Below are 21,446 nucleotides of genomic sequence, written 5' to 3' on the forward strand. Positions count from 1 at the left end.
TCTTAGCAGGTTTAGGTCTGGTTAGTACTTGGATTGGAGACCGCCTGGGAATACCAGGTGCTGTAAGCTTTTTGGACATTTTTCACTTAGTATATAATAATTTAGCCAAAAAATATAGTCAATGCCGACCTCTGAATATTAGCAGGTTCGGGCATGGTTTACTTCATGGATGGGAGACTGCCTGGGAATACCAGGTGCTTTAATCTTTTGGAAAATTTCACTAATTATATAATAATCTTTCATTAAAAAAAAAAAAAAAAGAGTCAATGCCTGATCTCTGAATCTTAGCAGGTTTAGGTCTGGTTAGTACTTTGATGAGAGACTGCCTAGGAATACCAGGTGCTTTAAGCTTTTGGGTTTTCTTTCCTACCTATATAATGTACTGGTGATTAGATTGGTCGGTCTTTAAATAGCCCTCTCTTTGCAGCAGTCTTGGCTTACGGTCATACCAACCTGGCTATGCCCCATCTCGTCTGATCTCGGAAGCTAAGCAGGTATGGGCCTTGTTGGTACTTGGATGGGAGACCGCCTCGGAATAACAGGTGCTGTAAGCTTTTTGGACATTTTTCACTTAGTATATAATCATTTTGCCAAAAAATATAGTCAATGCCGACCTCTGAATATTAGCAGTTTCGGGCATGGTTTACTTCATGGATGGGAGACTGCCTGGGAATACCAGGTGCTTTAATCTTTTGGAAAATTTCACGAATTATATAATAATCTTTCATTAAAAAAAACAAACACAAAAAAAAAGTCAATGCCCGATCTCTGAATCTTAGCAAGTTTAGGTCTGGTTAGTACTTTGATGAGAGACTGCCTAGGAATACCAGGTGCTTTAAGCTTTTGGGTTTTCTTTCCTACTTATATAATGTACTGGTGATTAGATTGGTCGGTCTTTAAATAGCCCTCTCTTTGCAGCAGTCTTGGCTTACGGTCATACCAACCTGGCTATGCCCCATCTCGTCTGATCTTGGAAGCTAAGCAGGTTTGGGCCTGGTTGGTACTTGGATGGGAGACCGCCTCGGAATACCAGGTGCTGTAAGCTTTTTGGACATTTTTCACTTAGTATATAATAATTTTGCCAAAAAATAGAGTCAAAGCCCTGATCTCTGAATCTTAGCAGGTTTAGTTCTGGTTAGTACTTGGATTGGAGACCGCCTGGGAATACCAGGTGCTGTAAGCTTTTTGGACATTTTTCACTTAGTATATAATAATTTTGCCAAAAAATATAGTCAATGCCCGACCTCTGAATATTAGCAGGTTCGGGCATGGTTTACTTCATGGATGGGAGACTGCCTGGGAATACCAGGTGCTTTAATCTTTTGGAAAATTTCACGAATTATATAATAATCTTTCATTAAAAAAAACAAACGCAAAAAAAAAGTCAATGCCCGATCTCTGAATCTTAGCAGGTTTAGGTCTGGTTAGTACTTTGATGAGAGACTGCCTAGGAATACCAGGTGCTTTAAGCTTTTGGGTTTTCTTTCCTACTTATATAATGTACTGGTGATTAGATTGGTCGGTCTTTAAATAGCCCTCTCTTTGCAGCAGTCTTGGCTTACGGTCATACCAACCTGGCTATGCCCCATCTCGTCTGATCTCGGAAGCTAAGCAGGTTTGGGCCTGGTTGGTACTTGGATGGGAGACCGCCTCGGAATACCAGGTGCTGTAAGCTTTTTGGATATTTCACTTAGTATATAATAATTTTGCCAAAAAATAGAGTCAATGCCCTGATCTCTGAATCTTAGCAGGTTTAGGTCTGGTTAGTACTTGGATTGGAGACCGCCTGGGAATACCAGGTGCTGTAAGCTTTTTGGACATTTTTCACTTAGTATAGAATAATTTTGCCAAAAAATATAGTCAATGCCCGACCTCTGAATATTAGCAGGTTCGGGCATGGTTTACTTCATGGATGGGAGACTGCCTGGGAATACCAGGTGCTTTAATCTTTTGGAAAATTTCACGAATTATATAATAATCTTTCATTAAAAAAAACAAACACAAAAAAAAAAGTCAATGCCCGATCTCTGAATCTTAGCAGGTTTAGGTCTGGTTAGTACTTTAATGAGAGACTGCCTAGGAATACCAGGTGCTTTAAGCTTTTGGGTTTTCTTTCCTACTTATATAGTGTACTTGTGATTAGATTGGTCGGTCTTTAAATAGCCCTCTCTTTGCAGCAGTCTTGGCTTACGGCCATACCAACCTGGCTATGCCCCATCTCGTCTGATCTCGGAAGCTAAGCAGGTTTGGGCCTGGTTAGTACTTGGATGGGAGACCGCATGGGAATACCAGGTGCTGTAAACTTTTTGGACATTTTTCACTTAGTATATAATAATTTTGTCAAATAATAGAGTCAATGCCCGATCTCTGAATCTTAGCAGGTTTGGGCCTGGTTAGTACATGGATGGGAGTCTGCCTGGGAATACCAGGTGCTTTAATCTTTTGGGTTTTCTTTCCTACCTATATAATGTACTGGTGATTAGATTGGTCGGTCTTTAAATAGCCCTCTCTTTGCAGCAGTCTTGGCTTACGGTCATACCAACCTGGCTATGCCCCATCTCGTCTGATCTTGGAAGCTAAGCAGGTTTGGGCCTGGTTGGTACTTGGATGGGAGACCGCCTCGGAATACCAGGTGCTGTAAGCTTTTTGGACATTTTTCACTTAGTATATAATAATTTTGCCAAAAAATAGAGTCAAAGCCCTGATCTCTGAATCTTAGCAGGTTTAGGTCTGGTTAGTACTTGGATTGGAGACCGCCTGGGAATACCAGGTGCTGTAAGCTTTTTGGACATTTTTCACTTAGTATATAATAATTTAGCCAAAAAATATAGTCAATGCCGACCTCTGAATATTAGCAGGTTCGGGCATGGTTTACTTCATGGATGGGAGACTGCCTGGGAATACCAGGTGCTTTAATCTTTTGGAAAATTTCACTAATTATATAATAATCTTTCATTAAAAAAAAAAAAAAAAGAGTCAATGCCTGATCTCTGAATCTTAGCAGGTTTAGGTCTGGTTAGTACTTTGATGAGAGACTGCCTAGGAATACCAGGTGCTTTAAGCTTTTGGGTTTTCTTTCCTACCTATATAATGTACTGGTGATTAGATTGGTCGGTCTTTAAATAGCCCTCTCTTTGCAGCAGTCTTGGCTTACGGTCATACCAACCTGGCTATGCCCCATCTCGTCTGATCTCGGAAGCTAAGCAGGTATGGGCCTTGTTGGTACTTGGATGGGAGACCGCCTCGGAATAACAGGTGCTGTAAGCTTTTTGGACATTTTTCACTTAGTATATAATCATTTTGCCAAAAAATATAGTCAATGCCGACCTCTGAATATTAGCAGTTTCGGGCATGGTTTACTTCATGGATGGGAGACTGCCTGGGAATACCAGGTGCTTTAATCTTTTGGAAAATTTCACGAATTATATAATAATCTTTCATTAAAAAAAACAAACACAAAAAAAAAGTCAATGCCCGATCTCTGAATCTTAGCAGGTTTAGGTCTGGTTAGTACTTTGATGAGAGACTGCCTAGGAATACCAGGTGCTTTAAGCTTTTGGGTTTTCTTTCCTACTTATATAATGTACTGGTGATTAGATTGGTCGGTCTTTAAATAGCCCTCTCTTTGCAGCAGTCTTGGCTTATGGTCATACCAACCTGGCTATGCCCCATCTCGTCTGATCTCGGAAGCTAAGCAGGTTTGGGCCTGGTTGGTACTTGGATGGGAGACCGCCTCGGAATACCAGGTGCTGTAAGCTTTTTGGATATTTCACTTAGTATATAATAATTTTGCCAAAAAATAGAGTCAATGCCCTGATCTCTGAATCTTAGCAGGTTTAGGTCTGGTTAGTACTTGGATTGGAGACCGCCTGGGAATACCAGGTGCTGTAAGCTTTTTGGACATTTTTCACTTAGTATATAATAATTTTGCCAAAAAATATAGTCAATGCCCGACCTCTGAATATTAGCAGGTTCGGGCATGGTTTACTTCATGGATGGGAGACTGCCTGGGAATACCAGGTGCTTTAATCTTTTGGAAAATTTCACGAATTATATAATAATCTTTCATTAAAAAAAACAAACACAAAAAAAAAGAGTCAATGCCCGATCTCTGAATCTTAGCAGGTTTAGGTCTGGTTAGTACTTTGATGAGAGACTGCCTAGGAATACCAGGTGCTTTAAGCTTTTGGGTTTTCTTTCCTACTTATATAATGTACTGGTGATTAGATTGGTCGGTCTTTAAATAGCCCCCTCTTTGCAGCAGTCTTGGCTTATGGTCATACCAACCTGGCTATGCCCCATCTCGTCTGATCTCGGAAGCTAAGCAGGTTTGGGCCTGGTTGGTACTTGGATGTGAGACCGCCTCGGAATACCAGGTGCTGTAAGCTTTTTGGATATTTCACTTAGTATATAATAATTTTGCCAAAAAAAAGAGTCAATGCCCTGATCTCTGAATCTTAGCAGGTTTAGGTCTGGTTAGTACTTGGATTGGAGACCGCCTGGGAATACCAGGTGCTGTAAGCTTTTTGGACATTTTTCACTTAGTATAGAATAATTTTGCCAAAAAATATAGTCAATGCCCGACCTCTGAATATTAGCAGGTTCGGGCATGGTTTACTTCATGGATGGGAGACTGCCTGGGAATACCAGGTGCTTTAATCTTTTGGAAAATTTCACGAATTATATAATAATCTTTCATTAAAAAAAACAAACACAAAAAAAAAAGTCAATGCCCGATCTCTGAATCTTAGCAGGTTTAGGTCTGGTTAGTACTTTAATGAGAGACTGCCTAGGAATACCAGGTGCTTTAAGCTTTTGGGTTTTCTTTCCTACTTATATAGTGTACTGGTGATTAGATTGGTCGGTCTTTAAATAGCCCTCTCTTTGCAGCAGTCTTGGCTTACGGCCATACCAACCTGGCTATGCCCCATCTCGTCTGATCTCGGAAGCTAAGCAGGTTTGGGCCTGGTTAGTACTTGGATGGGAGACCGCATGGGAATACCAGGTGCTGTAAACTTTTTGGACATTTTTCACTTAGTATATAATAATTTTGTCAAATAATAGAGTCAATGCCCGATCTCTGAATCTTAGCAGGTTTGGGCCTGGTTAGTACATGGATGGGAGACTGCCTGGGAATACCAGGTGCTTTAATCTTTTGGGTTTTCTTTCCTACCTATATAATGTACTGGTGATTAGATTGGTCGGTCTTTAAATAGCCCTCTCTTTGCAGCAGTCTTGGCTTACGGTCATACCAACCTGGCTATGCCCCATCTCGTCTGATCTTGGAAGCTAAGCAGGTTTGGGCCTGGTTGGTACTTGGATGGGAGACCGCCTCGGAATACCAGGTGCTGTAAGCTTTTTGGACATTTTTCACTTAGTATATAATAATTTTGCCAAAAAATAGAGTCAAAGCCCTGATCTCTGAATCTTAGCAGGTTTAGGTCTGGTTAGTACTTGGATTGGAGACCGCCTGGGAATACCAGGTGCTGTAAGCTTTTTGGACATTTTTCACTTAGTATATAATAATTTAGCCAAAAAATATAGTCAATGCCCGACCTCTGAATATTAGCAGGTTCGGGCATGGTTTACTTCATGGATGGGAGACTGCCTGGGAATACCAGGTGCTTTAAACTTTTGGAAAATTTCACTAATTATATAATAATCTTTCATTAAAAAAAAAAAAAAAAAAGAGTCAATGCCCGATCTCTGAATCTTAGCAGGTTTAGGTCTGGTTAGTACTTTGATGAGAGACTGCCTAGGAATACCAGGTGCTTTAAGCTTTTGGGTTTTCTTTCCTACTTATATAATGTACTGGTGATTAGATTGGTCGGTCTTTAAATAGCCCTCTCTTTGCAGCAGTCTTGGCTTACGGTCATACCAACCTGGCTATGCCCCATCTCGTCTGATCTTGGAAGCTAAGCAGGTTTGGGCCTGGTTGGTACTTGGATGGGAGACCGCCTCGGAATACCAGGTGCTGTAAGCTTTTTGGACATTTTTCACTTAGTATATAATAATTTTGCCAAAAAATAGAGTCAAAGCCCTGATCTCTGAATCTTAGCAGGTTTAGGTCTGGTTAGTACTTGGATTGGAGACCGCCTGGGAATACCAGGTGCTGTAAGCTTTTTGGACATTTTTCACTTAGTATATAATAATTTTGCCAAAAAATATAGTCAATGCCCGACCTCTGAATATTAGCAGGTTCGGGCATGGTTTACTTCATGGATGGGAGACTGCCTGGGAATACCAGGTGCTTTAATCTTTTGGAAAATTTCACGAATTATATAATAATCTTTCATTATAAAAAAAAAAAAAAAAAAAAAAAAAAAAGTCAATGCCCGATCTCTGAATCTTAGCAGGTTTAGGTCTGGTTAGTACTTTGATGAGAGACTGCCTAGGAATACCAGGTGCTTTAAGCTTTTGGGTTTTCTTTCCTACTTATATAATGTACTGGCGATTAGATTGGCTGGTCTTTAAATAGTCCTTTCTTTGCAGCAGTCTTCGCTTTCGGCCATACCAACCTGCTATGCCCGATTTCGTCTGATCTCGGAAGCTAAGCAGGTTTGGGCCTGGTTAGTACTTGGATGGGAGACCGCATGGGAATACCAGGTGCTGTAAACTTTTTGGACATTTTTCACTTAGTATATAATAATTTTGTCAAATAATAGAGTCAATGCCCGATCTCTGAATCTTAGCAGGTTTGGGCCTGGTTAGTACATGGATGGGAGACTGCCTGGGAATACCAGGCGCTTTAATCTTTTGGAAAATTTCACGAATTATATAATAATCTTCCATAAAAAAAAAAAAACTAAAAAAAAAACTAAAGAGTCAATGCCCGATCTCTGAATCTTAGCAGGTTTAAGTCTGGTTAGTACTTTGATGAGAGACTGCCTAGGAATACCAGGTGCTTTAAGCTTTTGGGTTTTCTTTCCTACTTATATAATGTACTGGCGATTAGATTGGTCGGTCTTTAAATAGCCCTCTCTTTGCAGCAGTCTTGGCTTACGGTCATACCAACCTGGCTATGCCCCATCTCGTCTGATCTCGGAAGCTAAGCAGGTTTGGGCCTTGTTGGTACTTGGATGGGAGACCGCCTCGGAATAACAGGTGCTGTAAGCTTTTTGGACATTTTTCACTTAGTATATAATCATTTTGCCAAAAAATATAGTCAATGCCCGACCTCTGAATATTAGCAGTTTCGGCCATGGTTTACTTCATGGATGGGAGACTGCCTGGGAATACCAGGTGCTTTAATCTTTTGGAAAATTCCACGAATTATATAATAATCTTTCATAAAAAAAAAAAAAATAAAAAAAAAAAAAGTCAATGCCCGATCTCTGAATCTTAGCAGGTTTAGGTCTGGTTAGTACTTTGATGAGAGACTGCCTAGGAATACCAGGTGCTTTAAGCTTTTGGGTTTTCTTTCCTACTTATATACTGTACTGGTGATTAGATTGGTCGGTCTTTAAATAGCCCTCTCTTTGCAGCAGTCTTGGCTTACGGTCATACCAACCTGGCTATGCCCCATCTCGTCTGATCTTGGAAGCTAAGCAGGTTTGGGCCTGGTTGGTACTTGGATGGGAGACCGCCTCGGAATACCAGGTGCTGTAAGCTTTTTGGACATTTTTCACTTAGTATATAATAATTTTGCCAAAAAATAGAGTCAAAGCCCTGATCTCTGAATCTTAGCAGGTTTAGGTCTGGTTAGTACTTGGATTGGAGACCGCCTGGGAATACCAGGTGCTGTAAGCTTTTTGGACATTTTTCACTTAGTATATAATAATTTTGCCAAAAAATATAGTCAATGCCCGACCTCTGAATATTAGCAGGTTCGGGCATGGTTTACTTCATGGATGGTAGACTGCCTGGGAATACCAGGTGCTTTAATCTTTTGGAAAATTTCACGAATTATATAATAATCTTTCATTAAAAAAAACAAACACAAAAAAAAAGTCAATGCCTGATCTCTGAATCTTGGCAGGTTTAGGTCTGGTTAGTACTTTGATGAGAGACTGCCTAGGAATACCAGGTGCTTTAAGCTTTTGGGTTTTCTTTCCTACTTATATAATGTACTGGTGATTAGATTGGTCGGTCTTTAAATAGCCCTCTCTTTGCAGCAGTCTTGGCTTACGGTCATACCAACCTGGCTATGCCCCATCTCGTCTGATCTCGGAAGCTAAGCAGGTTTGGGCCTGGTTGGTACTTGGATGGGAGACCGCCTCGGAATACCAGGTGCTGTAAGCTTTTTGGATATTTCACTTAGTATATAATAATTTTGCCAAAAAATAGAGTCAATGCCCTGATCTCTGAATCTTAGCAGGTTTAGGTCTGGTTAGTACTTGGATTGGAGACCGCCTGGGAATACCAGGTGCTGTAAGCTTTTTGGACATTTTTCACTTAGTATAGAATAATTTTGCCAAAAAATATAGTCAATGCCCGACCTCTGAATATTAGCAGGTTCGGGCATGGTTTACTTCATGGATGGGAGACTGCCTGGGAATACCAGGTGCTTTAATCTTTTGGAAAATTTCACGAATTATATAATAATCTTTCATTAAAAAAAACAAACACAAAAAAAAAAGTCAATGCCCGATCTCTGAATCTTAGCAGGTTTAGGTCTGGTTAATACTTTAATGAGAGACTGCCTAGGAATACCAGGTGCTTTAAGCTTTTGGGTTTTCTTTCCTACTTATATAGTGTACTGGTGATTAGATTGGTCGGTCTTTAAATAGCCCTCTCTTTGCAGCAGTCTTGGCTTACGGCCATACCAACCTGGCTATGCCCCATCTCGTCTGATCTCGGAAGCTAAGCAGGTTTGGGCCTGGTTAGTACTTGGATGGGAGACCGCATGGGAATACCAGGTGCTGTAAACTTTTTGGACATTTTTCACTTAGTATATAATAATTTTGTCAAATAATAGAGTCAATGCCCGATCTCTGAATCTTAGCAGGTTTAGGTCTGTTTAGTACTTTGATGAGAGACTGCCTAGGAATACCAGGTGCTTTAAGCTTTTGGGTTTTCTTTCCTACTTATATAATGTACTGGTGATTAGATTGGTCGGTCTTTAAATAGCCCTCTCTTTGCAGCAGTCTTGGCTTACGGTCATACCAACCTGGCTATGCCCCATCTCGTCTGATCTTGGAAGCTAAGCAGGTTTGGGCCTGGTTGGTACTTGGATGGGAGACCGCCTCGGAATACCAGGTGCTGTAAGCTTTTTGGACATTTTTCACTTAGTATATAATAATTTTGCCAAAAAATAGAGTCAAAGCCCTGATCTCTGAATCTTAGCAGGTTTAGGTCTGGTTAGTACTTGGATTGGAGACCGCCTGGGAATACCAGGTGCTGTAAGCTTTTTGGACATTTTTCACTTAGTATATAATAATTTTGCCAAAAAATATAGTCAATGCCCGACCTCTGAATATTAGCAGGTTCGGGCATGGTTTACTTCATGGATGGTAGACTGCCTGGGAATACCAGGTGCTTTAATCTTTTGGAAAATTTCACGAATTATATAATAATCTTTCATTAAAAAAAACAAACACAAAAAAAAAGTCAATGCCTGATCTCTGAATCTTAGCAGGTTTAGGTCTGGTTAGTACTTTGATGAGAGACTGCCTAGGAATACCAGGTGCTTTAAGCTTTTGGGTTTTCTTTCCTACTTATATAATGTACTGGTGATTAGATTGGTCGGTCTTTAAATAGCCCTCTCTTTGCAGCAGTCTTGGCTTACGGTCATACCAACCTGGCTATGCCCCATCTCGTCTGATCTCGGAAGCTAAGCAGGTTTGGGCCTGGTTGGTACTTGGATGGGAGACCGCCTCGGAATACCAGGTGCTGTAAGCTTTTTGGATATTTCACTTAGTATATAATAATTTTGCCAAAAAATAGAGTCAATGCCCTGATCTCTGAATCTTAGCAGGTTTAGGTCTGGTTAGTACTTGGATTGGAGACCGCCTGGGAATACCAGGTGCTGTAAGCTTTTTGGACATTTTTCACTTAGTATAGAATAATTTTGCCAAAAAATATAGTCAATGCCCGACCTCTGAATATTAGCAGGTTCGGGCATGGTTTACTTCATGGATGGGAGACTGCCTGGGAATACCAGGTGCTTTAATCTTTTGGAAAATTTCACGAATTATATAATAATCTTTCATTAAAAAAAACAAACACAAAAAAAAAAGTCAATGCCCGATCTCTGAATCTTAGCAGGTTTAGGTCTGGTTAGTACTTTAATGAGAGACTGCCTAGGAATACCAGGTGCTTTAAGCTTTTGGGTTTTCTTTCCTACTTATATAGTGTACTGGTGATTAGATTGGTCGGTCTTTAAATAGCCCTCTCTTTGCAGCAGTCTTGGCTTACGGCCATACCAACCTGGCTATGCCCCATCTCGTCTGATCTCGGAAGCTAAGCAGGTTTGGGCCTGGTTAGTACTTGGATGGGAGACCGCATGGGAATACCAGGTGCTGTAAACTTTTTGGACATTTTTCACTTAGTATATAATAATTTTGTCAAATAATAGAGTCAATGCCCGATCTCTGAATCTTAGCAGGTTTGGGCCTGGTTAGTACATGGATGGGAGACTGCCTGGGAATACCAGGTGCTTTAATCTTTTGGGTTTTCTTTCCTACCTATATAATGTACTGGTGATTAGATTGGTCGGTCTTTAAATAGCCCTCTCTTTGCAGCAGTCTTGGCTTACGGTCATACCAACCTGGCTATGCCCCATCTCGTCTGATCTTGGAAGCTAAGCAGGTTTGGGCCTGGTTGGTACTTGGATGGGAGACCGCCTCGGAATACCAGGTGCTGTAAGCTTTTTGGACATTTTTCACTTAGTATATAATAATTTTGCCAAAAAATAGAGTCAAAGCCCTGATCTCTGAATCTTAGCAGGTTTAGGTCTGGTTAGTACTTGGATTGGAGACCGCCTGGGAATACCAGGTGCTGTAAGCTTTTTGGACTTTTTTCACTTAGTATATAATAATTTAGTCAAAAAATATAGTCAATGCCCGACCTCTGAATATTAGCAGGTTCGGGCATGGTTTACTTCATGGATGGGAGACTGCCTGGGAATACCAGGTGCTTTAATCTTTTGGAAAATTTCACTAATTATATAATAATCTTTCATTAAAAAAAAAAAAAAAAAGAGTCAATGCCCGATCTCTGAATCTTAGCAGGTTTAGGTCTGGTTAGTACTTTGATGAGAGACTGCCTAGGAATACCAGGTGCTTTAAGCTTTTGGGTTTTCTTTCCTACCTATATAATGTACTGGTGATTAGATTGGTCGGTCTTTAAATAGCCCTCTCTTTGCAGCAGTCTTGGCTTACGGTCATACCAACCTGGCTATGCCCCATCTCGTCTGATCTCGGAAGCTAAGCAGGTTTGGGCCTTGTTGGTACTTGGATGGGAGACCGCCTCGGAATAACAGGTGCTGTAAGCTTTTTGGACATTTTTCACTTAGTATATAATCATTTTGCCAAAAAATATAGTCAATGCCCGACCTCTGAATATTAGCAGTTTCGGGCATGGTTTACTTCATGGATGGGAGACTGCCTGGGAATACCAGGTGCTTTAATCTTTTGGAAAATTTCACGAATTATATAATAATCTTTCATAAAAAAAAAAAAAAAAAAAAAAAAAAAAAAAAAAAAAGTCAATGCCCGATCTCTGAATCTTAGCAGGTTTAGGTCTGGTTAGTACTTTGATGAGAGACTGCCTAGGAATACCAGGTGCTTTAAGCTTTTGGGTTTTCTTTCCTACTTATATAATGTACTGGTGATTAGATTGGTCGGTCTTTAAATAGCCCTCTCTTTGCAGCAGTCTTGGCTTACGGTCATACCAACCTGGCTATGCCCCATCTCGTCTGATCTTGGAAGCTAAGCAGGTTTGGGCCTGGTTGGTACTTGGATGGGAGACCGCCTCGGAATACCAGGTGCTGTAAGCTTTTTGGACATTTTTCACTTAGTATATAATAATTTTGCCAAAAAATAGAGTCAAAGCCCTGATCTCTGAATCTTAGCAGGTTTAGTTCTGGTTAGTACTTGGATTGGAGACCGCCTGGGAATACCAGGTGCTGTAAGCTTTTTGGACATTTTTCACTTAGTATATAATAATTTTGCCAAAAAATATAGTCAATGCCCGACCTCTGAATATTAGCAGGTTCGGGCATGGTTTACTTCATGGATGGGAGACTGCCTGGGAATACCAGGTGCTTTAATCTTTTGGAAAATTTCACGAATTATATAATAATCTTTCATTAAAAAAAACAAACGCAAAAAAAAAGTCAATGCCCGATCTCTGAATCTTAGCAGGTTTAGGTCTGGTTAGTACTTTGATGAGAGACTGCCTAGGAATACCAGGTGCTTTAAGCTTTTGGGTTTTCTTTCCTACTTATATAATGTACTGGTGATTAGATTGGTCGGTCTTTAAATAGCCCTCTCTTTGCAGCAGTCTTGGCTTACGGTCATACCAACCTGGCTATGCCCCATCTCGTCTGATCTCGGAAGCTAAGCAGGTTTGGGCCTGGTTGGTACTTGGATGGGAGACCGCCTCGGAATACCAGGTGCTGTAAGCTTTTTGGATATTTCACTTAGTATATAATAATTTTGCCAAAAAATAGAGTCAATGCCCTGATCTCTGAATCTTAGCAGGTTTAGGTCTGGTTAGTACTTGGATTGGAGACCGCCTGGGAATACCAGGTGCTGTAAGCTTTTTGGACATTTTTCACTTAGTATAGAATAATTTTGCCAAAAAATATAGTCAATGCCCGACCTCTGAATATTAGCAGGTTCGGGCATGGTTTACTTCATGGATGGGAGACTGCCTGGGAATACCAGGTGCTTTAATCTTTTGGAAAATTTCACGAATTATATAATAATCTTTCATTAAAAAAAACAAACACAAAAAAAAAAGTCAATGCCCGATCTCTGAATCTTAGCAGGTTTAGGTCTGGTTAGTACTTTAATGAGAGACTGCCTAGGAATACCAGGTGCTTTAAGCTTTTGGGTTTTCTTTCCTACTTATATAGTGTACTTGTGATTAGATTGGTCGGTCTTTAAATAGCCCTCTCTTTGCAGCAGTCTTGGCTTACGGCCATACCAACCTGGCTATGCCCCATCTCGTCTGATCTCGGAAGCTAAGCAGGTTTGGGCCTGGTTAGTACTTGGATGGGAGACCGCATGGGAATACCAGGTGCTGTAAACTTTTTGGACATTTTTCACTTAGTATATAATAATTTTGTCAAATAATAGAGTCAATGCCCGATCTCTGAATCTTAGCAGGTTTGGGCCTGGTTAGTACATGGATGGGAGTCTGCCTGGGAATACCAGGTGCTTTAATCTTTTGGGTTTTCTTTCCTACCTATATAATGTACTGGTGATTAGATTGGTCGGTCTTTAAATAGCCCTCTCTTTGCAGCAGTCTTGGCTTACGGTCATACCAACCTGGCTATGCCCCATCTCGTCTGATCTTGGAAGCTAAGCAGGTTTGGGCCTGGTTGGTACTTGGATGGGAGACCGCCTCGGAATACCAGGTGCTGTAAGCTTTTTGGACATTTTTCACTTAGTATATAATAATTTTGCCAAAAAATAGAGTCAAAGCCCTGATCTCTGAATCTTAGCAGGTTTAGGTCTGGTTAGTACTTGGATTGGAGACCGCCTGGGAATACCAGGTGCTGTAAGCTTTTTGGACATTTTTCACTTAGTATATAATAATTTAGCCAAAAAATATAGTCAATGCCCGACCTCTGAATATTAGCAGGTTCGGGCATGGTTTACTTCATGGATGGGAGACTGCCTGGGAATACCAGGTGCTTTAATCTTTTGGAAAATTTCACTAATTATATAATAATCTTTCATTAAAAAAAAAAAAAAAAAGAGTCAATGCCTGATCTCTGAATCTTAGCAGGTTTAGGTCTGGTTAGTACTTTGATGAGAGACTGCCTAGGAATACCAGGTGCTTTAAGCTTTTGGGTTTTCTTTCCTACCTATATAATGTACTGGTGATTAGATTGGTCGGTCTTTAAATAGCCCTCTCTTTGCAGCAGTCTTGGCTTACGGTCATACCAACCTGGCTATGCCCCATCTCGTCTGATCTCGGAAGCTAAGCAGGTATGGGCCTTGTTGGTACTTGGATGGGAGACCGCCTCGGAATAACAGGTGCTGTAAGCTTTTTGGACATTTTTCACTTAGTATATAATCATTTTGCCAAAAAATATAGTCAATGCCGACCTCTGAATATTAGCAGTTTCGGGCATGGTTTACTTCATGGATGGGAGACTGCCTGGGAATACCAGGTGCTTTAATCTTTTGGAAAATTTCACGAATTATATAATAATCTTTCATTAAAAAAAACAAACACAAAAAAAAAGTCAATGCCCGATCTCTGAATCTTAGCAGGTTTAGGTCTGGTTAGTACTTTGATGAGAGACTGCCTAGGAATACCAGGTGCTTTAAGCTTTTGGGTTTTCTTTCCTACTTATATAATGTACTGGTGATTAGATTGGTCGGTCTTTAAATAGCCCTCTCTTTGCAGCAGTCTTGGCTTATGGTCATACCAACCTGGCTATGCCCCATCTCGTCTGATCTCGGAAGCTAAGCAGGTTTGGGCCTGGTTGGTACTTGGATGGGAGACCGCCTCGGAATACCAGGTGCTGTAAGCTTTTTGGATATTTCACTTAGTATATAATAATTTTGCCAAAAAATAGAGTCAATGCCCTGATCTCTGAATCTTAGCAGGTTTAGGTCTGGTTAGTACTTGGATTGGAGACCGCCTGGGAATACCAGGTGCTGTAAGCTTTTTGGACATTTTTCACTTAGTATATAATAATTTTGCCAAAAAATATAGTCAATGCCCGACCTCTGAATATTAGCAGGTTCGGGCATGGTTTACTTCATGGATGGGAGACTGCCTGGGAATACCAGGTGCTTTAATCTTTTGGAAAATTTCACGAATTATATAATAATCTTTCATTAAAAAAAACAAACACAAAAAAAAAGTCAATGCCCGATCTCTGAATCTTAGCAGGTTTAGGTCTGGTTAGTACTTTGATGAGAGACTGCCTAGGAATACCAGGTGCTTTAAGCTTTTGGGTTTTCTTTCCTACTTATATAATGTACTGGTGATTAGATTGGTCGGTCTTTAAATAGCCCCCTCTTTGCAGCAGTCTTGGCTTATGGTCATACCAACCTGGCTATGCCCCATCTCGTCTGATCTCGGAAGCTAAGCAGGTTTGGGCCTGGTTGGTACTTGGATGTGAGACCGCCTCGGAATACCAGGTGCTGTAAGCTTTTTGGATATTTCACTTAGTATATAATAATTTTGCCAAAAAAAAGAGTCAATGCCCTGATCTCTGAATCTTAGCAGGTTTAGGTCTGGTTAGTACTTGGATTGGAGACCGCCTGGGAATACCAGGTGCTGTAAGCTTTTTGGACATTTTTCACTTAGTATAGAATAATTTTGCCAAAAAATATAGTCAATGCCCGACCTCTGAATATTAGCAGGTTCGGGCATGGTTTACTTCATGGATGGGAGACTGCCTGGGAATACCAGGTGCTTTAATCTTTTGGAAAATTTCACGAATTATATAATAATCTTTCATTAAAAAAAACAAACACAAAAAAAAAAGTCAATGCCCGATCTCTGAATCTTAGCAGGTTTAGGTCTGGTTAGTACTTTAATGAGAGACTGCCTAGGAATACCAGGTGCTTTAAGCTTTTGGGTTTTCTTTCCTACTTATATAGTGTACTGGTGATTAGATTGGTCGGTCTTTAAATAGCCCTCTCTTTGCAGCAGTCTTGGCTTACGGCCATACCAACCTGGCTATGCCCCATCTCGTCTGATCTCGGAAGCTAAGCAGGTTTGGGCCTGGTTAGTACTTGGATGGGAGACCGCATGGGAATACCAGGTGCTGTAAACTTTTTGGACATTTTTCACTTAGTATATAATAATTTTGTCAAATAATAGAGTCAATGCCCGATCTCTGAATCTTAGCAGGTTTGGGCCTGGTTAGTACATGGATGGGAGACTGCCTGGGAATACCAGGTGCTTTAATCTTTTGGGTTTTCTTTCCTACCTATATAATGTACTGGTGATTAGATTGGTCGGTCTTTAAATAGCCCTCTCTTTGCAGCAGTCTTGGCTTACGGTCATACCAACCTGGCTATGCCCCATCTCGTCTGATCTTGGAAGCTAAGCAGGTTTGGGCCTGGTTGGTACTTGGATGGGAGACCGCCTCGGAATACCAGGTGCTGTAAGCTTTTTGGACATTTTTCACTTAGTATATAATAATTTTGCCAAAAAATAGAGTCAAAGCCCTGATCTCTGAATCTTAGCAGGTTTAGGTCTGGTTAGTACTTGGATTGGAGACCGCCTGGGAATACCAGGTGCTGTAAGCTTTTTGGACATTTTTCACTTAGTATATAATAATTTAGCCAAAAAATATAGTCAATGCCCGACCTCTGAATATTAGCAGGTTCGGGCATGGTTTACTTCATGGATGGGAGACTGCCTGGGAATACCAGGTGCTTTAAACTTTTGGAAAATTTCACTAATTATATAATAATCTTTCATTAAAAAAAAAAAAAAAAAAGAGTCAATGCCCGATCTCTGAATCTTAGCAGGTTTAGGTCTGGTTAGTACTTTGATGAGAGACTGCCTAGGAATACCAGGTGCTTTAAGCTTTTGGGTTTTCTTTCCTACTTATATAATGTACTGGTGATTAGATTGGTCGGTCTTTAAATAGCCCTCTCTTTGCAGCAGTCTTGGCTTACGGTCATACCAACCTGGCTATGCCCCATCTCGTCTGATCTTGGAAGCTAAGCAGGTTTGGGCCTGGTTGGTACTTGGATGGGAGACCGCCTCGGAATACCAGGTGCTGTAAGCTTTTTGGACATTTTTCACTTAGTATATAATAATTTTGCCAAAAAATAGAGTCAAAGCCCTGATCTCTGAATCTTAGCAGGTTTAGGTCTGGTTAGTACTTGGATTGGAGACCGCCTGGGAATACCAGGTGCTGTAAGCTTTTTGGACATTTTTCACTTAGTATATAATAATTTTGCCAAAAAATATAGTCAATGCCCGACCTCTGAATATTAGCAGGTTCGGGCATGGTTTACTTCATGGATGGGAGACTGCCTGGGAATACCAGGTGCTTTAATCTTTTGGAAAATTTCACGAATTATATAATAATCTTTCATTATAAAAAAAAAAAAAAAAAAAAAAAAAAAAGTCAATGCCCGATCTCTGAATCTTAGCAGGTTTAGGTCTGGTTAGTACTTTGATGAGAGACTGCCTAGGAATACCAGGTGCTTTAAGCTTTTGGGTTTTCTTTCCTACTTATATAATGTACTGGCGATTAGATTGGCTGGTCTTTAAATAGTCCTTTCTTTGCAGCAGTCTTCGCTTTCGGCCATACCAACCTGCTATGCCCGATTTCGTCTGATCTCGGAAGCTAAGCAGGTTTGGGCCTGGTTAGTACTTGGATGGGAGACCGCATGGGAATACCAGGTGCTGTAAACTTTTTGGACATTTTTCACTTAGTATATAATAATTTTGTCAAATAATAGAGTCAATGCCCGATCTCTGAATCTTAGCAGGTTTGGGCCTGGTTAGTACATGGATGGGAGACTGCCTGGGAATACCAGGCGCTTTAATCTTTTGGAAAATTTCACGAATTATATAATAATCTTCCATAAAAAAAAAAAAACTAAAAAAAAAACTAAAGAGTCAATGCCCGATCTCTGAATCTTAGCAGGTTTAAGTCTGGTTAGTACTTTGATGAGAGACTGCCTAGGAATACCAGGTGCTTTAAGCTTTTGGGTTTTCTTTCCTACTTATATAATGTACTGGCGATTAGATTGGTCGGTCTTTAAATAGCCCTCTCTTTGCAGCAGTCTTGGCTTACGGTCATACCAACCTGGCTATGCCCCATCTCGTCTGATCTCGGAAGCTAAGCAGGTTTGGGCCTTGTTGGTACTTGGATGGGAGACCGCCTCGGAATAACAGGTGCTGTAAGCTTTTTGGACATTTTTCACTTAGTATATAATCATTTTGCCAAAAAATATAGTCAATGCCCGACCTCTGAATATTAGCAGTTTCGGCCATGGTTTACTTCATGGATGGGAGACTGCCTGGGAATACCAGGTGCTTTAATCTTTTGGAAAATTCCACGAATTATATAATAATCTTTCATAAAAAAAAAAAAAATAAAAAAAAAAAAAGTCAATGCCCGATCTCTGAATCTTAGCAGGTTTAGGTCTGGTTAGTACTTTGATGAGAGACTGCCTAGGAATACCAGGTGCTTTAAGCTTTTGGGTTTTCTTTCCTACTTATATACTGTACTGGTGATTAGATTGGTCGGTCTTTAAATAGCCCTCTCTTTGCAGCAGTCTTGGCTTACGGTCATACCAACCTGGCTATGCCCCATCTCGTCTGATCTTGGAAGCTAAGCAGGTTTGGGCCTGGTTGGTACTTGGATGGGAGACCGCCTCGGAATACCAGGTGCTGTAAGCTTTTTGGACATTTTTCACTTAGTATATAATAATTTTGCCAAAAAATAGAGTCAAAGCCCTGATCTCTGAATCTTAGCAGGTTTAGGTCTGGTTAGTACTTGGATTGGAGACCGCCTGGGAATACCAGGTGCTGTAAGCTTTTTGGACATTTTTCACTTAGTATATAATAATTTTGCCAAAAAATATAGTCAATGCCCGACCTCTGAATATTAGCAGGTTCGGGCATGGTTTACTTCATGGATGGTAGACTGCCTGGGAATACCAGGTGCTTTAATCTTTTGGAAAATTTCACGAATTATATAATAATCTTTCATTAAAAAAAACAAACACAAAAAAAAAGTCAATGCCTGATCTCTGAATCTTAGCAGGTTTAGGTCTGGTTAGTACTTTGATGAGAGACTGCCTAGGAATACCAGGTGCTTTAAGCTTTTGGGTTTTCTTTCCTACTTATATAATGTACTGGTGATTAGATTGGTCGGTCTTTAAATAGCCCTCTCTTTGCAGCAGTCTTGGCTTACGGTCATACCAACCTGGCTATGCCCCATCTCGTCTGATCTCGGAAGCTAAGCAGGTTTGGGCCTGGTTGGTACTTGGATGGGAGACCGCCTCGGAATACCAGGTGCTGTAAGCTTTTTGGATATTTCACTTAGTATATAATAATTTTGCCAAAAAATAGAGTCAATGCCCTGATCTCTGAATCTTAGCAGGTTTAGGTCTGGTTAGTACTTGGATTGGAGACCGCCTGGGAATACCAGGTGCTGTAAGCTTTTTGGACATTTTTCACTTAGTATAGAATAATTTTGCCAAAAAATATAGTCAATGCCCGACCTCTGAATATTAGCAGGTTCGGGCATGGTTTACTTCATGGATGGGAGACTGCCTGGGAATACCAGGTGCTTTAATCTTTTGGAAAATTTCACGAATTATATAATAATCTTTCATTAAAAAAAACAAACACAAAAAAAAAAGTCAATGCCCGATCTCTGAATCTTAGCAGGTTTAGGTCTGGTTAATACTTTAATGAGAGACTGCCTAGGAATACCAGGTGCTTTAAGCTTTTGGGTTTTCTTTCCTACTTATATAGTGTACTGGTGATTAGATTGGTCGGTCTTTAAATAGCCCTCTCTTTGCAGCAGTCTTGGCTTACGGCCATACCAACCTGGCTATGCCCCATCTCGTCTGATCTCGGAAGCTAAGCAGGTTTGGGCCTGGTTAGTACTTGGATGGGAGACCGCATGGGAATACCAGGTGCTGTAAACTTTTTGGACATTTTTCACTTAGTATATAATAATTTTGTCAAATAATAGAGTCAATGCCCGATCTCTGAATCTTAGCAGGTTTGGGCCTGGTTAGTACATGGATGGGAGACTGCCTGGGAATACCAGGCGCTTTAATCTTTTGGAAAATTTCACGAATTATATAATAATCTTCCATAAAAAAAAAAAAAACTAAAAACAAAACTAAAGAGTCAATGCCCGATCTCTGAATCTTAGCAGGTTTAAGTCTGGTTAGTACTTTGATGAGAGAATGCCTAGGAATACCAGGTGCTTTAAGCTTTTGGGTTTTCTTTCCTACTTATATAATGTACTGGCGATTAGATTGGTCGGTCTTTAAATAGCCCTCTCTTTGCAGCAGTCTTGGCTTACGGTCATACCAACCTGGCTATGCCCCATCTCGTCTGATCTCGGAAGCTAAGCAGGTTTGGGCCTGGTTAGTACTTGGATGGGAGACCGCATGGGAATACCAGGTGCTGTAAACTTTTTGGACAATTTTCACTTAGTATATAATAATTTTGTCAAATAATAGAGTCAATGCCCGATCTCTGAATCTTAGCAGGTTTGGGCCTGGTTAGTACATGGATGGGAGACTGCCTGGGAATACCAGGTGCTTTAATCTTTTGGGTTTTCTTTCCTACCTATATAATGTACTGGTGATTAGATTGGTCGGTCTTTAAATAGCCCTCTCTTTGCAGCAGTCTTGGCTTACGGTCATACCAACCTGGCTATGCCCCATCTCGTCTGATCTTGGAAGCTAAGCAGGTTTGGGCCTGGTTGGTACTTGGATGGGAGACCGCCTCGGAATACCAGGTGCTGTAAGCTTTTTGGACATTTTTCACTTAGTATATAATAATTTTGCCAAAAAAATAGAGTCAAAGCCCTGATCTCTGAATCTTAGCAGGTTTAGGTCTGGTTAGTACTTGGATTGGAGACCGCCTGGGAATACCAGGTGCTGTAAGCTTTTTGGACATTTTTCACTTAGTATATAATAATTTAGCCAAAAAATATAGTCAATGCCCGACCTCTGAATATTAGCAGGTTCGGGCATGGTTTACTTCATGGATGGGAGACTGCCTGGGAATACCAGGTGCTTTAATCTTTTGGAAAATTTCACTAATTATATAATAATCTTTCATTAAAAAAAAAAAAAAAAAAAAGTCAATGCCCGATCTCTGAATCTTAGCAGGTTTAGGTCTGGTTAGTACTTTGATGAGAGACTGCCTAGGAATACCAGGTGCTTTAAGCTTTTGGGTTTTCTTTCCTACTTATATAATGTACTGGCGATTAGATTGGCTGGTCTTTAAATAGTCCTTTCTTTGCAGCAGTCTTCGCTTACGGCCATACCAACCTGCTATGCCCGATTTCGTCTGATCTCGGAAGCTAAGCAGGTTTGGCCTCGTTAGTACTTGGATGGGAGACCGCCTGGGAATACCAGGTGCTGTAAGCTTTTTGGACATTTTTCACTTAGTATATAATAATTTTGCCAAATAATAGAGTCAATGCCCGATCTCTGAATATTAGCAGGTTTGGGCCTGGTTAGTACATGGATGGGAGACTGCCTGGGAATACCAGGCGCTTTAATCTTTTGGAAAATTTCACGAATTATATAATAATCTTCCATAAAAAAAAAAAAAACTAAAAAAAAAACTAAAGAGTCAATGCCCGA

At 40.5% G+C, this 21,446-nt stretch overlaps 30 non-coding genes and 9 pseudogenes across 30 annotated transcripts; all 39 read left to right on the forward strand.

The window, feature by feature from the left end:
- Window positions 1-435: 435 nt before the first annotated feature.
- LOC128007087 (uncharacterized) lies at window positions 436-554 on the forward strand (annotated as a pseudogene).
- Window positions 555-926: 372 nt separating this feature from the next.
- Window positions 927-1,045, forward strand: LOC128005942 (5S ribosomal RNA). The gene has a single exon (XR_008178580.1). It is a non-coding gene; the product is annotated as a 5S ribosomal RNA (ribosomal RNA).
- A 511-nt stretch (window positions 1,046-1,556) lies between these two features.
- On the forward strand, window positions 1,557-1,675 carry LOC128006038 (5S ribosomal RNA). Its single transcript, XR_008178672.1, has one exon. It is a non-coding gene; the product is annotated as a 5S ribosomal RNA (ribosomal RNA).
- A 510-nt stretch (window positions 1,676-2,185) lies between these two features.
- Window positions 2,186-2,304, forward strand: LOC128004899 (5S ribosomal RNA). The gene has a single exon (XR_008177572.1). It is a non-coding gene; the product is annotated as a 5S ribosomal RNA (ribosomal RNA).
- Window positions 2,305-2,525: 221 nt separating this feature from the next.
- LOC128005943 (5S ribosomal RNA) lies at window positions 2,526-2,644 on the forward strand. Its single transcript, XR_008178581.1, has one exon. It is a non-coding gene; the product is annotated as a 5S ribosomal RNA (ribosomal RNA).
- Window positions 2,645-3,148: 504 nt separating this feature from the next.
- LOC128007088 (uncharacterized) lies at window positions 3,149-3,267 on the forward strand (annotated as a pseudogene).
- Window positions 3,268-3,639: 372 nt separating this feature from the next.
- On the forward strand, window positions 3,640-3,758 carry LOC128006390 (5S ribosomal RNA). The gene has a single exon (XR_008179009.1). It is a non-coding gene; the product is annotated as a 5S ribosomal RNA (ribosomal RNA).
- A 511-nt stretch (window positions 3,759-4,269) lies between these two features.
- Window positions 4,270-4,388, forward strand: LOC128006924 (uncharacterized; annotated as a pseudogene).
- Window positions 4,389-4,898: 510 nt separating this feature from the next.
- LOC128004900 (5S ribosomal RNA) lies at window positions 4,899-5,017 on the forward strand. Its single transcript, XR_008177573.1, has one exon. It is a non-coding gene; the product is annotated as a 5S ribosomal RNA (ribosomal RNA).
- Window positions 5,018-5,238: 221 nt separating this feature from the next.
- Window positions 5,239-5,357, forward strand: LOC128005944 (5S ribosomal RNA). Its single transcript, XR_008178582.1, has one exon. It is a non-coding gene; the product is annotated as a 5S ribosomal RNA (ribosomal RNA).
- Window positions 5,358-5,864: 507 nt separating this feature from the next.
- On the forward strand, window positions 5,865-5,983 carry LOC128005945 (5S ribosomal RNA). The gene has a single exon (XR_008178583.1). It is a non-coding gene; the product is annotated as a 5S ribosomal RNA (ribosomal RNA).
- A 517-nt stretch (window positions 5,984-6,500) lies between these two features.
- On the forward strand, window positions 6,501-6,618 carry LOC128006333 (5S ribosomal RNA). Its single transcript, XR_008178960.1, has one exon. It is a non-coding gene; the product is annotated as a 5S ribosomal RNA (ribosomal RNA).
- Window positions 6,619-6,997: 379 nt separating this feature from the next.
- LOC128007016 (uncharacterized) lies at window positions 6,998-7,116 on the forward strand (annotated as a pseudogene).
- Window positions 7,117-7,492: 376 nt separating this feature from the next.
- On the forward strand, window positions 7,493-7,611 carry LOC128005946 (5S ribosomal RNA). Its single transcript, XR_008178584.1, has one exon. It is a non-coding gene; the product is annotated as a 5S ribosomal RNA (ribosomal RNA).
- Window positions 7,612-8,122: 511 nt separating this feature from the next.
- LOC128006039 (5S ribosomal RNA) lies at window positions 8,123-8,241 on the forward strand. Its single transcript, XR_008178673.1, has one exon. It is a non-coding gene; the product is annotated as a 5S ribosomal RNA (ribosomal RNA).
- Window positions 8,242-8,751: 510 nt separating this feature from the next.
- Window positions 8,752-8,870, forward strand: LOC128004901 (5S ribosomal RNA). The gene has a single exon (XR_008177574.1). It is a non-coding gene; the product is annotated as a 5S ribosomal RNA (ribosomal RNA).
- Window positions 8,871-9,091: 221 nt separating this feature from the next.
- LOC128005947 (5S ribosomal RNA) lies at window positions 9,092-9,210 on the forward strand. The gene has a single exon (XR_008178585.1). It is a non-coding gene; the product is annotated as a 5S ribosomal RNA (ribosomal RNA).
- Window positions 9,211-9,721: 511 nt separating this feature from the next.
- Window positions 9,722-9,840, forward strand: LOC128006040 (5S ribosomal RNA). The gene has a single exon (XR_008178674.1). It is a non-coding gene; the product is annotated as a 5S ribosomal RNA (ribosomal RNA).
- Window positions 9,841-10,350: 510 nt separating this feature from the next.
- Window positions 10,351-10,469, forward strand: LOC128004902 (5S ribosomal RNA). Its single transcript, XR_008177575.1, has one exon. It is a non-coding gene; the product is annotated as a 5S ribosomal RNA (ribosomal RNA).
- Window positions 10,470-10,690: 221 nt separating this feature from the next.
- Window positions 10,691-10,809, forward strand: LOC128005948 (5S ribosomal RNA). The gene has a single exon (XR_008178586.1). It is a non-coding gene; the product is annotated as a 5S ribosomal RNA (ribosomal RNA).
- Window positions 10,810-11,315: 506 nt separating this feature from the next.
- Window positions 11,316-11,434, forward strand: LOC128007018 (uncharacterized; annotated as a pseudogene).
- Window positions 11,435-11,819: 385 nt separating this feature from the next.
- On the forward strand, window positions 11,820-11,938 carry LOC128005949 (5S ribosomal RNA). Its single transcript, XR_008178587.1, has one exon. It is a non-coding gene; the product is annotated as a 5S ribosomal RNA (ribosomal RNA).
- Window positions 11,939-12,449: 511 nt separating this feature from the next.
- LOC128006041 (5S ribosomal RNA) lies at window positions 12,450-12,568 on the forward strand. Its single transcript, XR_008178675.1, has one exon. It is a non-coding gene; the product is annotated as a 5S ribosomal RNA (ribosomal RNA).
- Window positions 12,569-13,078: 510 nt separating this feature from the next.
- On the forward strand, window positions 13,079-13,197 carry LOC128004903 (5S ribosomal RNA). The gene has a single exon (XR_008177576.1). It is a non-coding gene; the product is annotated as a 5S ribosomal RNA (ribosomal RNA).
- Window positions 13,198-13,418: 221 nt separating this feature from the next.
- Window positions 13,419-13,537, forward strand: LOC128005950 (5S ribosomal RNA). Its single transcript, XR_008178588.1, has one exon. It is a non-coding gene; the product is annotated as a 5S ribosomal RNA (ribosomal RNA).
- Window positions 13,538-14,043: 506 nt separating this feature from the next.
- LOC128007091 (uncharacterized) lies at window positions 14,044-14,162 on the forward strand (annotated as a pseudogene).
- A 372-nt stretch (window positions 14,163-14,534) lies between these two features.
- Window positions 14,535-14,653, forward strand: LOC128006391 (5S ribosomal RNA). The gene has a single exon (XR_008179010.1). It is a non-coding gene; the product is annotated as a 5S ribosomal RNA (ribosomal RNA).
- Window positions 14,654-15,162: 509 nt separating this feature from the next.
- LOC128006925 (uncharacterized) lies at window positions 15,163-15,281 on the forward strand (annotated as a pseudogene).
- Window positions 15,282-15,791: 510 nt separating this feature from the next.
- On the forward strand, window positions 15,792-15,910 carry LOC128004904 (5S ribosomal RNA). The gene has a single exon (XR_008177577.1). It is a non-coding gene; the product is annotated as a 5S ribosomal RNA (ribosomal RNA).
- A 221-nt stretch (window positions 15,911-16,131) lies between these two features.
- LOC128005952 (5S ribosomal RNA) lies at window positions 16,132-16,250 on the forward strand. Its single transcript, XR_008178590.1, has one exon. It is a non-coding gene; the product is annotated as a 5S ribosomal RNA (ribosomal RNA).
- Window positions 16,251-16,757: 507 nt separating this feature from the next.
- LOC128005953 (5S ribosomal RNA) lies at window positions 16,758-16,876 on the forward strand. Its single transcript, XR_008178591.1, has one exon. It is a non-coding gene; the product is annotated as a 5S ribosomal RNA (ribosomal RNA).
- A 517-nt stretch (window positions 16,877-17,393) lies between these two features.
- LOC128006334 (5S ribosomal RNA) lies at window positions 17,394-17,511 on the forward strand. Its single transcript, XR_008178961.1, has one exon. It is a non-coding gene; the product is annotated as a 5S ribosomal RNA (ribosomal RNA).
- A 379-nt stretch (window positions 17,512-17,890) lies between these two features.
- Window positions 17,891-18,009, forward strand: LOC128007020 (uncharacterized; annotated as a pseudogene).
- A 376-nt stretch (window positions 18,010-18,385) lies between these two features.
- LOC128005954 (5S ribosomal RNA) lies at window positions 18,386-18,504 on the forward strand. Its single transcript, XR_008178592.1, has one exon. It is a non-coding gene; the product is annotated as a 5S ribosomal RNA (ribosomal RNA).
- Window positions 18,505-19,015: 511 nt separating this feature from the next.
- Window positions 19,016-19,134, forward strand: LOC128006042 (5S ribosomal RNA). Its single transcript, XR_008178676.1, has one exon. It is a non-coding gene; the product is annotated as a 5S ribosomal RNA (ribosomal RNA).
- A 510-nt stretch (window positions 19,135-19,644) lies between these two features.
- Window positions 19,645-19,763, forward strand: LOC128004906 (5S ribosomal RNA). Its single transcript, XR_008177579.1, has one exon. It is a non-coding gene; the product is annotated as a 5S ribosomal RNA (ribosomal RNA).
- Window positions 19,764-20,143: 380 nt separating this feature from the next.
- On the forward strand, window positions 20,144-20,262 carry LOC128005271 (5S ribosomal RNA). Its single transcript, XR_008177928.1, has one exon. It is a non-coding gene; the product is annotated as a 5S ribosomal RNA (ribosomal RNA).
- Window positions 20,263-20,483: 221 nt separating this feature from the next.
- LOC128005956 (5S ribosomal RNA) lies at window positions 20,484-20,602 on the forward strand. The gene has a single exon (XR_008178593.1). It is a non-coding gene; the product is annotated as a 5S ribosomal RNA (ribosomal RNA).
- A 508-nt stretch (window positions 20,603-21,110) lies between these two features.
- LOC128006770 (uncharacterized) lies at window positions 21,111-21,227 on the forward strand (annotated as a pseudogene).
- Window positions 21,228-21,446: the final 219 nt, after the last annotated feature.

Source organism: Carassius gibelio, chromosome B22 (genome assembly GCF_023724105.1).
Source record: "Carassius gibelio isolate Cgi1373 ecotype wild population from Czech Republic chromosome B22, carGib1.2-hapl.c, whole genome shotgun sequence".
NCBI classification, from domain to species: Eukaryota; Metazoa; Chordata; class Actinopteri; order Cypriniformes; family Cyprinidae; genus Carassius; species Carassius gibelio.